This window comes from Neophocaena asiaeorientalis, unplaced genomic scaffold (genome assembly GCF_003031525.2).
Source record: "Neophocaena asiaeorientalis asiaeorientalis breed wild unplaced genomic scaffold, Neophocaena_asiaeorientalis_V1.1 scaffold476, whole genome shotgun sequence".
NCBI lineage: Eukaryota > Metazoa > Chordata > Mammalia > Artiodactyla > Phocoenidae > Neophocaena > Neophocaena asiaeorientalis.
Window position 1 is genome coordinate 5,904,993 of NW_020172178.1, and position 11,601 is coordinate 5,916,593.

The following is an 11,601-nucleotide window of genomic DNA, read 5'->3' on the forward strand; positions in this document are numbered from 1 at the left end:
GTGTTCCCAGGGCTGGTACCAACCCCCCGGGGCCCAGGCAAGATGGATGGGATTAAAACCAAGGTCCTGCAGCCAGACCTCCTGGGGTCAAATCCTACCCCATCTGTCACTGGTTACGGGGCTTCGCCCCCAGTTTCCCCATTTGTAAGGGAGGACAAATAACAGGACCCGCATCCGAAGGTTTGTGGGAGAATTAAGAACGTTCTACGTGGATGGTGCTTTAGCACAGAGCCTTTCAGCGTCAGCGCTCGCTCAGCAGCTGTAAACGTAACTGGCGGCGGCACCTTTATTGCTGTTACGTCCAGAGGAGGAGGCCGGGCAGTGCAGTTCCCAGAAGAGCCACACGGTGGCGCCCCGGCGCAGCTCTCAGAACTGCGGGTCCGCCGCAGGCAGGGTGGGCGGTGCCTCCCCAACCCTCGGAGGGTCCGGAGGTCCGGAGGGGGAGGGACTCGAGGCGACGCAAGCCCAGCCTCCTGGAGGAGGGGTCAGGGCGAGAGGCGCGGGTGGTCTGGGGCATCCAGTGACCCCTGGGATGGGAGTAGGGAGGCGGGCATCACGGTCCCTATTTCACAGATGGGGCACTGAGGCATGGCGAGGGTCAGGCAGCGGGTGGGGCGGCAGCGATCACTCGGTGCTTCCCCCCCCACCTCTCCGGGCGGTGGGCCCGCGTCTGGTGGTGCGATGCCGGCAGACCCGCAGTGGGACGAGCCGGGAGGTCAGGACTCACCCGGAAGGGGCAGTTTTGGCAAGAAAAGTCCCGCGGTGGAGAAATGCCCAAAGATGAGTATGGCGTCAGGCTGTTTCCTGCTGCTGCACGAGGTCTCTCTGGTCCCCTCTGCCCTGCCGTTCCCTCCTTCAGGAACCTCGGGCATTGATGGCCCTTTCCCAGCCCGCCCCCTCATCTGTAAACCTGGACAAGGTGAGGTGGGTCTACAATCTCACTCCGGGCAGGAAACTTCCAGCCTGCACACTCACCCAAGTCCCCCCTGATCCCTCAGGTTCGAGCTGCTCTAACACCTCCCCGGAAGGCACCTCCGGTGCCCTCGGCCCCAGGGGTCTGGAGGCTGGAGATGGGGGACCCTCAGGGTGGGGTGGCGAGGCTGGGGTGGGGAGTGGCCCCAGGAGCCTTGTCTGCTGGTGTGGAGATGAGAAGCTTGGCCCGGCCGTGGTCAGATGGGAGGTTTTCTTCCTCTGCGCTCTGGGTGCTGGGACTGGAGGCTGGCTATGGGGTTGCCTGGCAGCCCTGCGGGGCCTCAGTGGCAGCCAGCATGGGTGGGCAGAGGGCCACAACTAGTTGCCCTGCTGGGAAGGTTCTGGATGGGGCTCAGCCCCTCCTGGTTGTCTTGGCTGAGTAGGTATGGTGTCCGCTACCCTAGTAGGTCCAGCCAGGCAGACCCCACAAGCACAGTGTGTGTGGGGTTCCCTGGGTGATCACGAGAGGGGATGGCCACCTGGAGGTGACCTCAGGGAGGGGGGAGAGGGGCCTCAAGCCAGGGGTTCGTTCTGCGTCGCACCCCCTCCGCGTGGACACTTACTCCCCTCTGAGGAGAGAATCCCGCATCTTCTGGCGGCTTCCTGATAAGTATGTGACCCAAAGGGGGGTCTCGAACCCCTAAATGCACGTCTGCCCAGACTTCACCCTGGGCTCCTCCAGACAGCCTTGGGCATCTCTGCCTGGACGTCCAAAAATAACCCCAGCCGGGGGAGGGGGCAGACACTGGGGTATTTCTGGCGGGTGACAGGAGACTTGCAGAGGAGGGACATTTCTCTGAATCAGGGTTGGGATGGGGACAGATGGTCTAGGGCTTTAAAAACACTCATCTCTCCCAGAACATGGCTCTCCCACACTTTCTTCCCACTGGAGGAAACCATGGTCACCCTCCTGGTGTTGCCCACCTTAGGCAGCCTCTGCTCGTGGGCTAGCCCCAGCCAGCCAGGCCGAGTGGTCACGCCCAGGGCGGGGGGCCTGAGGGTCACGGCACAGGATGGGGCCAGAGGAGGCCCGGAGCCTCCCACTCTCGGCTGTCCCACAGGCAGCCTCCAGCTGGCCATGCCCAGGCCCCAGGCCTGCCCTGCAGGAGGCTCCGTGGACCTCAAGGCGGTGCGGCCGGGTGGGAGGTGGGGAGTCCTGGAGCCTTTCATGCAGGAGCCCGGCCTCCCAGGTGGGGTGTGGAGGGTCCCAGGGTCAACGCCAGGCGGGCAGGGGCAGAGGGCTTGTCTCCCCTCCCCACTCCCAGTCCTTGGGCCCAGCTCCGCTGGTTCAGCTTTTGGGGGGCAGAGGGGAGTGATGCAGCCGTGGCAGAGCTTCTGCATCCCCAGCCTGGGGGCAGGGCCCTTCAGGCGGCCCTGGCATCCTGGCTGAGGAGGAATCCGTGATGGCGTTGCCAGCCCCGGGCCCAGCTGTACTGTGACCCCGGGCCCCTTTCTACAGACGGGGCCCTGAGAGGTGGGGCCTCACTGTCTCTGGGGGGCCTCGCCCCTGCTGTGAGCCCAGGAGCCTGAGGACGAGGCCAGAGTCTCCCCAGCAGCTCTGCGTCCCCTGGGCCACCCGCCCCTCGCACACACCAAATGTCGGCGGCTCCTTGGCCTGCGCCCAGAGGTGAGGGGTTGCCCCAAGGAACCCAGGAGCTGCCCACACCCTCACACCCCAGGGATACCCAGTGCAGTTGACGGGCCTCTCAGGCTTCTTTCCTGGCCGGGAGGCTGGAGACCAGGAGGCCCACCCAAGGCCACCAGGCAGCCATCAGCTTAGGGTGCCTGGGCTGGATAGGGGTGCCCTGGGTGTGGGAAACCAGCTCCCAGAGCTGCACTGGAGTGTGTGTGTGTGTGTGTGTGTGTGTGTGTGTGTGTGTAAGCTCTATGTATGTGTGAGCCCCACAAGTGTGTGTCCATCTGTGTCTCTCCATATATCTCTGTGTGTCTGGGGTCTCCCTGTCTCTGTGTATCTCTGTGTCTCGCACGTGAGGCTGTGCATACGGGTCTCAGCGTCCGTGTCTGCGTGTCTCAGGCTGCGTGCATCTGGGTGTGTGTCTGCCGTGACCTGAGCTGTTAAAGGAGGTGTCTGTTTTAAGCTAAGGAGGTGGATACACCTGGTGTTCGGCCCTGGCTGTGCATCGCACACCCCATCCTAACCCCGACAGGTCAGGTGGCCCACCCAAGGCCACACACACAGGGGACGCAGGTCCATCCAACGGGGACATCCTCTGTCCTTCTTCAAGTCATGGTCACCAAGGCCCCAGGTGAGGCTCCTTGTTTGAAACTTTCCTGCCTCTGTTTATGGGGCGGAGGGCCCAGGAATATGGGGTGCCCAGCAGGGAGGAGGTGCCGGAACCCCTGAGACCCAGCTGGGGTCTGCGTGAATGTGGGGAGAGCAGGTGCCCACAGGAAGCAGGGCGTCCACCTTGACCCCGCCAGGCTCCCGTGCCCTCCCACCTCTGATCAGGCCAGCCCTGACCCTCCCTCCCTCCTGGGTCACTTTGCTCCCAGCATCGGTGCTGGTTGGCTGAGCAGTGGGAACTCAGAGGCTGACGGGAGAGCGAGTGGGGTGTGGGAGGTCGCTGAGCGCATGGTCCCCAGACAGGTCCTCCCCTGTGAAGTGGGACATGGCTTCCCCTGAGACCGCACGATGTTGGGGAGGGCCCGAGAGCGTCCCCAGCTCAGAGCAAACCCAGGAAATGTGCACCTCCTACCCCCTGTTCCCTCCCAAGCGCCCCAACTCTGGCCAGCTGCCAAGTTCACAGGAGCAGCCCGCCCCCCCCCCCCAGGCACCCCGAGCTCTTCCCCGGAGCTTCTCCTCCACCTTGAACCTGACCCTGGGCGTCCAGGTGTCCGGCTGCCCGTCCAGGTGTCAGCCTGCTCCTCCCTGACCGCCTCCGCTCGCCCAGCGCCCTGCCCTGCCCTTCCTCCGCCACCCCCCACGTGCCCGAGAGCCCCCCAGGAGGCTGCGCCCACGTTCCCCCCAGGCCCCGGCAGCCACTGCCCATCATGGATGCCCACCGGGCGGCTGAAATGACATCACACACTCCTTGTGAGCTGAGACCATGCCAGGTCTCGGTGCCCGTGACAGGGACACGACAGGTGCCCCCGGCTGGGCAGTCAGGGCTGCGGGACAGGCTGGGAGGGGCCAGAGGGCGCAGGTGCATAGGTACCCGCCCCCCAAGTGCACACGCACATACATGCTCACACAGGAATGTGGACACACACACACATACTGTCACACACACGCTCACGAACACACACGCAGTGGGCTCAGGGGCAGAAGAATCGAGTTGTTTTTTCCTCAATACATGTTCCCACACTAAAGAAAACAGGAAGGGACTTGGGGCCAGGGACAGGAAGAGGAAGTGGCCTGCACACAGGGAGCCGGCTCCAGCCGGGTGGGACTCAGGGGCAGACAGACAGATGGCTGCCGGGTGGGGAGGTGGAGTGTGCCCACAGGGGGTCTACGCCCCAGTGCTGGTCCTGTCTGAGGGCCCCACAGGCATCACCTCTCACGTATCCAGTTGAGAAACCAAGGCAGGGGTGGCTCGTGCCAGTCCCCAGGGAGGGCAGGCGGAGCTGGCCCTGGACCCAGGCTCATCTGATATCACGCTCCCCCAGCCCCTGGTCCTGCAGCCCCACCTGGAAGTGGCCACGGTGGAGTCCTCTGCCTGCAAGTCCAGGTGCCTTGGTGGGTCTCTTTCTGCAGCCACGCTGCTCGTCCAGCACTGGGCACACCCGTGGTACCTGGCCTGGCCTCTGGTGGTCTCGGGGGGCACCCTGAGGTGGGTTCCACAGTGTGCTCCTCTGGGGGCCCAGCCCAGGGAGCCCCAAGCACATGCTACCGGAGATGACACACACCTGATGGGGCCATCAGCCCAGCCTGCGAGGCCCCGTGGGACCATGTGTGCCTTATGGCAAGGGCTCTGTGGGGTTCTCCCTGCCCCCAAGCCTGGCCCAGGCCTGGGTGCACGAGGGTCTCATAAATGCTCCACCCATGTGGAGATGGAGGCACAGAGAGGGGCCATGACCTGCCCAAGGACACACAGCGAGACAGGTCTGAACCCTCTCATGCCCTCCCACTGCAGCTCCAGGGGAAAAGTAAGGTGGAGGCCTGGGCACGTGGGTCCCACCTGGTTCCAGCCCCTCAGGAGAGATATAGCTGCCACCTGTGGTGCTCTGGCGGTGGCGTTATCTCGTCAGTCCTCCAGACCCAGAGGGAGAGACTCCTCCCCACTCTGCAGGTAGGGGGCGCCCAGAAGAGCTGCTTCTCTCCTTGCTGACCTGCCTCCTTTCTTTCCTGCGTGCCCTCCCAAGGCACAGGGCAGCTAGGTTTCCACTCACGCCTAGAATCCCAGTCCTGGGATCACATCTAGCTGGTGCAGAAGGAGGGGGAGGATTTCTGGGTTGCAGTGGCTGGGGGTTTAGGGCTCCAGAGACAGATCCAGTCCTTCTTTGTCTTTTTCTCACTTAAAATAAAAATCTCAGTTAGGAGAGACACAGGATGACCAGCAGCCCTTGTTTGCCTGAGACAGGGTTCCCAGGATGCATGAGGACTTTCAGGGCTAAAACAGGGAAATGTCCAGGGAAACCAGGACAAGTCACTCTAAAGGGACTCCAAAGCCATTTAATCTAATTCCACCTGATGCTTGAACTCTCCACTGTGTCCTCACCCAGTAGCTGTCCAGCCCTGCTTACATACCTCCAGTGACATTGAGCTCATTACTGTTCATAACAGCAAGAGCCAACCAAGAGGTAGACACAGCCAGGACCAGGCACTGACCACAGTGAGGTCAGAATTTACAGAGCAGAGAGCAGGGCCCTCTGACCTGCCTTTAGGGGCAGTCAGAAAAGGCTTCCCAGAGAAGGAGACTGGGGAGGAGGACGGGGAATTCCTGACCAAGGGAACCCCACAGGCAAAGGCCAAGAGGCCTAGAACCATCTCACATGGATTGAATTCCTTTGCTGTTCTCTCTGACAGCTGGTATGACTCTACAGCCCTCCCCCGACCCTGTGTCTGGAAAGGAGCCCCTCCTGCCTCTACTCCCCAGGTCTCCAGGCTAGGAAAGGTCTCATTGCCAATGGAAGAGCTGCTAGATGCCTTGGAATACCATTCCACCCCCCTCTCATTTTTCTGAGGCTCGTGGACCCTTCACCACCAGCATCTGCCCCCTGCTCCAGAAATCCTGCCCTGGCTTCCCCAGCCCTGTATGCCTCCCCTTTCACAAGCATCAACCTTCTTCTCTCCTTGGGGTCACTACTATCTCCAGCCCCTGCCAGGGTCCCTTGTCACTCTCCAGTTGAGCTCTCCCACTTCTCACCTTTGCACCTGCTGGTCTCTCTTCCTGGAGTGTCCTTTCTTCCCCTGAAAAAACTTTCTTATTCCTCAAAGATGTAACTCAAATGCCAAATCTTCCAGGAAGCCCTCCAGTATTTCTCTGATTGGGGTTGATACCAGCCTTCTCTTTAAGTCACCGTACTCCCTCTGTGCTCTGCGTGCAGAACAAGGTAGACCTCGAGCCTGGGCGGGCTCGAGCCCTGGGACCAGCACTGAGCCCTGGGAACTCAACCCAGAGCCCTCCACTTGCCTCACTGCCCTGGTCTCTGGCCTGGGTCCCTGTGGGGACTCAGGAGCGGGACTGGGTTGGCTCTTAGGCAAGCACACAGCAAGTGCATACTAAGTGCTTGCTGAGGTGTGTTCTCTCAACTGATATTTCCTGACCACCCCCTCTGTGCCAGACACAGGGTCACATGGCTGCCCTTGTGGGGGGGGGTCCATCTCCATTCCCTGCCCCCCCAGCACACAAGGAGCAGTTAGAACCCAGGAAGCGAAGGTGCCCCTGAGTGTGGATGGCTCCCATCTGCCAAACAAAGGCGAGGGGCACACCTTACAGTCGCCTTGGAGACAGACAGCCCGGCTCCAGAGCCCAGCTCCGGTCACACCCCTAACTGGCTTTGGCTAGGTCACTTAAGCCCTTCTGTGACATGGAGAACATAGGGGAGGCCGCCCCAGGGATCTGAGAGCAAGGACAAGGGTGGTAGCTCTCAGCACGACCCCGGCACCAGGCACATGTGCTCCAGGGTGGTATCACTCCTTGTCATCCTTCTCTAACGCCCCTAAGTGCCCCTCACTGCGTAGGTGGGACCAGTCCCAGGGACGGAACTTGCAGGCATTCTGGGGTCCCAGGCTGGGGCGGGGGTCTCGCAGCCTGACCAAGCACCCCGGGGTGCAGTGGTTTCTTGGGCAACATTCTGAGGCTGCCGGAGAGGCCCAGGCAGGGGAGGGCAGTGCCCAGATTTATCCACCAATCCCGCCGGCTCCTGGCCCTGGAGCGCGTTCTTATCTGCCTGACCCAGCATGGGGGGCGGGGGTAGCCAGGGCTGCCGGGGCAGGACACTCTCTGGGGACTGGACGCCGAGCAGGGCCGGCAGCCGCGAGCCCCACCAGGTGGGTGACAGCCGCCGAGGGCCCTGAGCGTCCCAGCGGGCCGTGGCGGGCTGCCCGCCCATCTTCTGCACCATGTCGGACGGCGAGGGCCCCTCGGCCGGTGAGTGGCAGCGCTATATTTACCCACTGCTGCTCTGGTTGCGGCGCCAAGGCCACTGGTCACCGAGGGCGCTGGGCCCCCCGCAGGCTGCAGGCAGCTGTGGGGCTGGACCCCCTTCCTCTGGGCCTGATGTCTTGGGGGGATGGCTCCTGGAGGGGGGTGAGAGTCTTTCAAAGCTCACTGTGCCTCACACGCCCACCCACCCCCCTCCTCTTGCCTGGCTTCCCGACGGGGCTAGAGCAGGAAGCTGTTTCTGCTGCAGACCCTCCCGGCTTTCAGCGGGGCGTCTGGAGCGACCCACGGTGCAGCAGGGGCCCTGGCTGCGGCTGGACCCTGGTTGGGCTCAGGGTGCCGGCCTCTGGAATCACGTGCAAACGAGTGTGCGTGAACATTTCCCTGTCATCAGGGGGAAGGGGGAGTCCACAGCATCCATCAGACTCCCCAGCGGTCTGAGACCTCCAGGAAGTTCTGAGCTTCTGGTCTGACAGCACAAAGCAGACCCCCACGTGGGCCCCCAAATCCTCTAGGTTGGAAATGGCCAGGGACACAGGCAGGCGGAGGGGTGGTCTGACACTGGAGTCTGCCCACATGTCCTCTGCTCTGCCCGGGGCGAGGGGCTATGGTGGGGACTGACTGCCCATGTCCCTGGCTGGCGGCCCCTGGCTCCGTCCAGCTGAAGACAAGCTCTGATGTGGACGTCATCCTGAACCTGCCTCGGGTGGGGCAGGGGCTGGAGACAGCTTAATCCAGGGAATATACTGGGGACTCTGGAGTCAGGCTGCCCAGGTTCAAGTTCCAGTTCCTTCACTTCCAAGTTGGGTGACCTTGGGCAAGTGGCTTGACTGCTCTGAGCCTCAGCGTCCCCAGGTGAGAAAGGAGACAGCGGTAACAGTACGTAACCCACAGGGGGTCGTGAACGTGGAATGTGATGACACATGAAAGCGTCTGCAGGTGTGCAGTGAGCGCTTAGCAGTGTCTTCGTGGAAACAGCAAGTGGGGGTTCCGGGCCGGTGCACAGAAGCCCATGGGCCTGTGCATCCCTGCCTGGCCCTCTCCAGCCAAGTCTGGCCGCCTAAGCCGCTGCATGCCTGTAGGTCATGGATTCCTTCTCCGTCAAACGTTGCCGTGGGGAATCTCGGGCAGGTCAGGCTGTCCCGGAGGGCCTCAGGGTGCCTTGTGGGCAACAGCGGTGTGTGCCCACTCTGCAAGGTGTCGGATGGACAGTTCCAGCGCCTGGGCCCGGCTGAGTCAGATGTGGAACAGAGGGTGTGTGTATGTGTGTTGGGGAGGGGGACACCGACAAAACTGCCTGACCTCTCCCTCTTCTGCTGGGCGCCAGTGGCGCTGGCTGCCAGGAATTGTCCGCTGAGCCAGCATGGTGGGGGCAGTGCAGACAGGCCCTTTCTGGCTGGCTCTGCCCACACCTGACACGAACCCGGAATAGCTCTCTGCCTCCATCGGGGACACAGCGCTGCTTTTAGCAGCTTGTAAAACCACCCTGCTGTGGGGATGGGTATTTCAGGAAGCCCAGGACAATATTAGCCCTTCGGGGCGATGGAATGGGTACCGAGTGTGTGTGTGTGTGTGTGTGTGTGTGTGTGTGTGTGTGTGTGGCCTGGGGGCTGGGAGGAGACAGCCTTCACTGTCGTCTGGGAGAAGGTCAGCTGGATGGGAAGCTGGTGGGCAGCATCCTTGCTCTGCCTCATCCTGCCTGGGTGGGCTTCTCTGGGTGAGGTCGGTGCCTGGCTTCCCACCTACAAAATACCGTGTGATGGTCTTTGGTCTCTGATGTGCTGGGCTTGGGATCACACCTGGTTGGCAGGAGTAAAGACAGAGCCTGTGAGCAGAGATGTATGTTTGTTTATGGAGAGGGGGGAGCGCTCCTAGGATCTGTTGTCTGAAATTCAAGTCTTTCTTGTATTCCTACTGTGAAGCAGTGATTGGGCCCAGGAGGCTGCTGTGAAATATTTCCACCTATTCTCAGTATCCAATCTCTGTGTCTGTGTAGACAGGGGGAAATTTCTCAGCTCTCTGGCCACGACCTGTGTGACCTTGGGCAGATTACTCAAGGGTGCTGTGCCTCTGTTTCCTCATCCGTTAAATGGGGACAATATTAGACATTAGCTCTTCAAGTTCCAGGGAGGATTAAGTGACAGAAAGCATGTAACACACTGAACATAATGCCAGGCTTGTTGTTAGCGGTCATAGCTGTTGTTTTTATTATTCAACCAGTAAATGAGCTGCGACCCAAAAAGGAAAATGAAGGGACCAAACTGTCTGCTGTGTACTGGCCATTGCGGACACTCCGTTTAATCCCAGGACGGGGGTGGCATGAACTCCACTGTACAACTAAGGAAACTGAAACTCAGAGAGGCAGACAGACTTGTGCAAGTTCACCCAGCTTTGAACCCAGCTTCCTGGACCCTGTTTGTGCAGAACCCAGATCAGATGCCCCTTCCAGGAAGTCCCACCCTGCTTACCTGGGGGATGGGGAAGCTAGCCATCTTGCAGGTATTTCTGGCTTTCCTGTGAGCAATGGCCCTTCTCATTTTGGAGACAGCTAGCTCGACATTTCTCCTGTGAGCAATGGCCCTTCTCATTTGGAGACAGCTAGCTTAACATTTGTCCAATGTTACAGGCTCCAATAATTTGCAGCCTGTAAAAAAAGAAAAGGTGGTACCTTGTTAGAGTGCCAGGAAAATTCCGCAGCACGGAGCGCAGTGGCAGGTAGTCCGCTCTGGGATTTATGGCCCTGTGCCTGGGCAAGGGAGCCTGGAGGCTAAGGTTACCGGGAGTCAGCATCATATTTATAGCAGGAACTCTCCTGCACCGAGAACTGCCAGCCTGTAACCATGTCCAGTGAAGGTGCTTCCCTTACAGTCGCCTGGCTTCCAGACCTGGCTCTGCCCCTTAGCAAGGTGGCGGGCTGGACAGGTCACTTCCTCACTGAGGCTCGGCTTCCTCATCTGTAAAGTGGGGCCTTGCCGCGTCCCTCACTGGCCCTAAGACTTACACAGTGTCTGTAAGTGCTGACACATGCCTGGGTAGAGGGGCTCCTTATACCCTGGGTCTGCTGACTGTCTTTTCCTGCCTTTGACCTTGTGGTGACTTTGACCTCTTGACAGAACTCCACAGGAAGAGAATCCAACCTCCGTGCTGTCAGTTCCTCCCATGCTTGGGAAAGTTTCCAGCAAAGCAAGTTTATGATTCCAAGCACCAAGGAATAGGCCGTTGTATTCTCAGCAGAGCACCTGAATGCAGGTCCATCAGAGCCTGGGGTTTGAATCCCTGCTCTGCCATTCCCTGGCTCTGTGGTCTTAGGCAAGTCACTTAACCTCTCTGGGACTCAGTGACAGGTGGACACTTGCCCTTTCCTGAGGCTGTGGTGAGGATGGACGCCCCTAACCTGAGTAAGGGCTCAGACAGCAGAGTGACCTCCTTTCTCCTCCTGTAAAACCTTCTTCCACCAACACCACTGCCCACTCCATCCCCCCGACCCTGCGGACTGCAGTCACATTGTTTGTACAGTTGGAAGTGGTTTTTCTGGGGAGAGGGGGGCTGGTGGCTGACATCGGGGTGGTCTACCCCTTTCTCACTCAACTCCTGGCATCCCAGAGCCAGAGACAGCCTGCCCCAGCCTCCTGTCCCCAGACCTCGTGGTGGGCCCCCCGCCAGTCTGCAGAACAGCGTCCACCTCCCTCCGAGGTGTGGGCTGGGTTCTGCTCTCCTTTATGGTTACCGACCGACCTCTGGGCCTGGGTCTGGGGCGATCATCTCCGTGAGGAGATAAAAGCAAAACGCTTTAATTATTATTTATTTAATAATTATTAATTATTTAGACCCCACTCTTGGAGAGGAAGCGTCTTCCCCCGGGAGAGGCAGGCTTGGCCCCTGGGCCTCAGCATCTCTCTACGTGGCTCCCCTCCTGGCAGTGAGGGCTGTCCCTGACCCCAGACAGCAACTGGGTTCCATTTTCACCTCTTGGCTGGGAGCCAGGGAAACCTCAAGCCGGGGAGGTGCCTGGATCACTTCCATGTGGGGGGGTGAAAGGTCAGGAGAGAGACTCTGGGGGCCA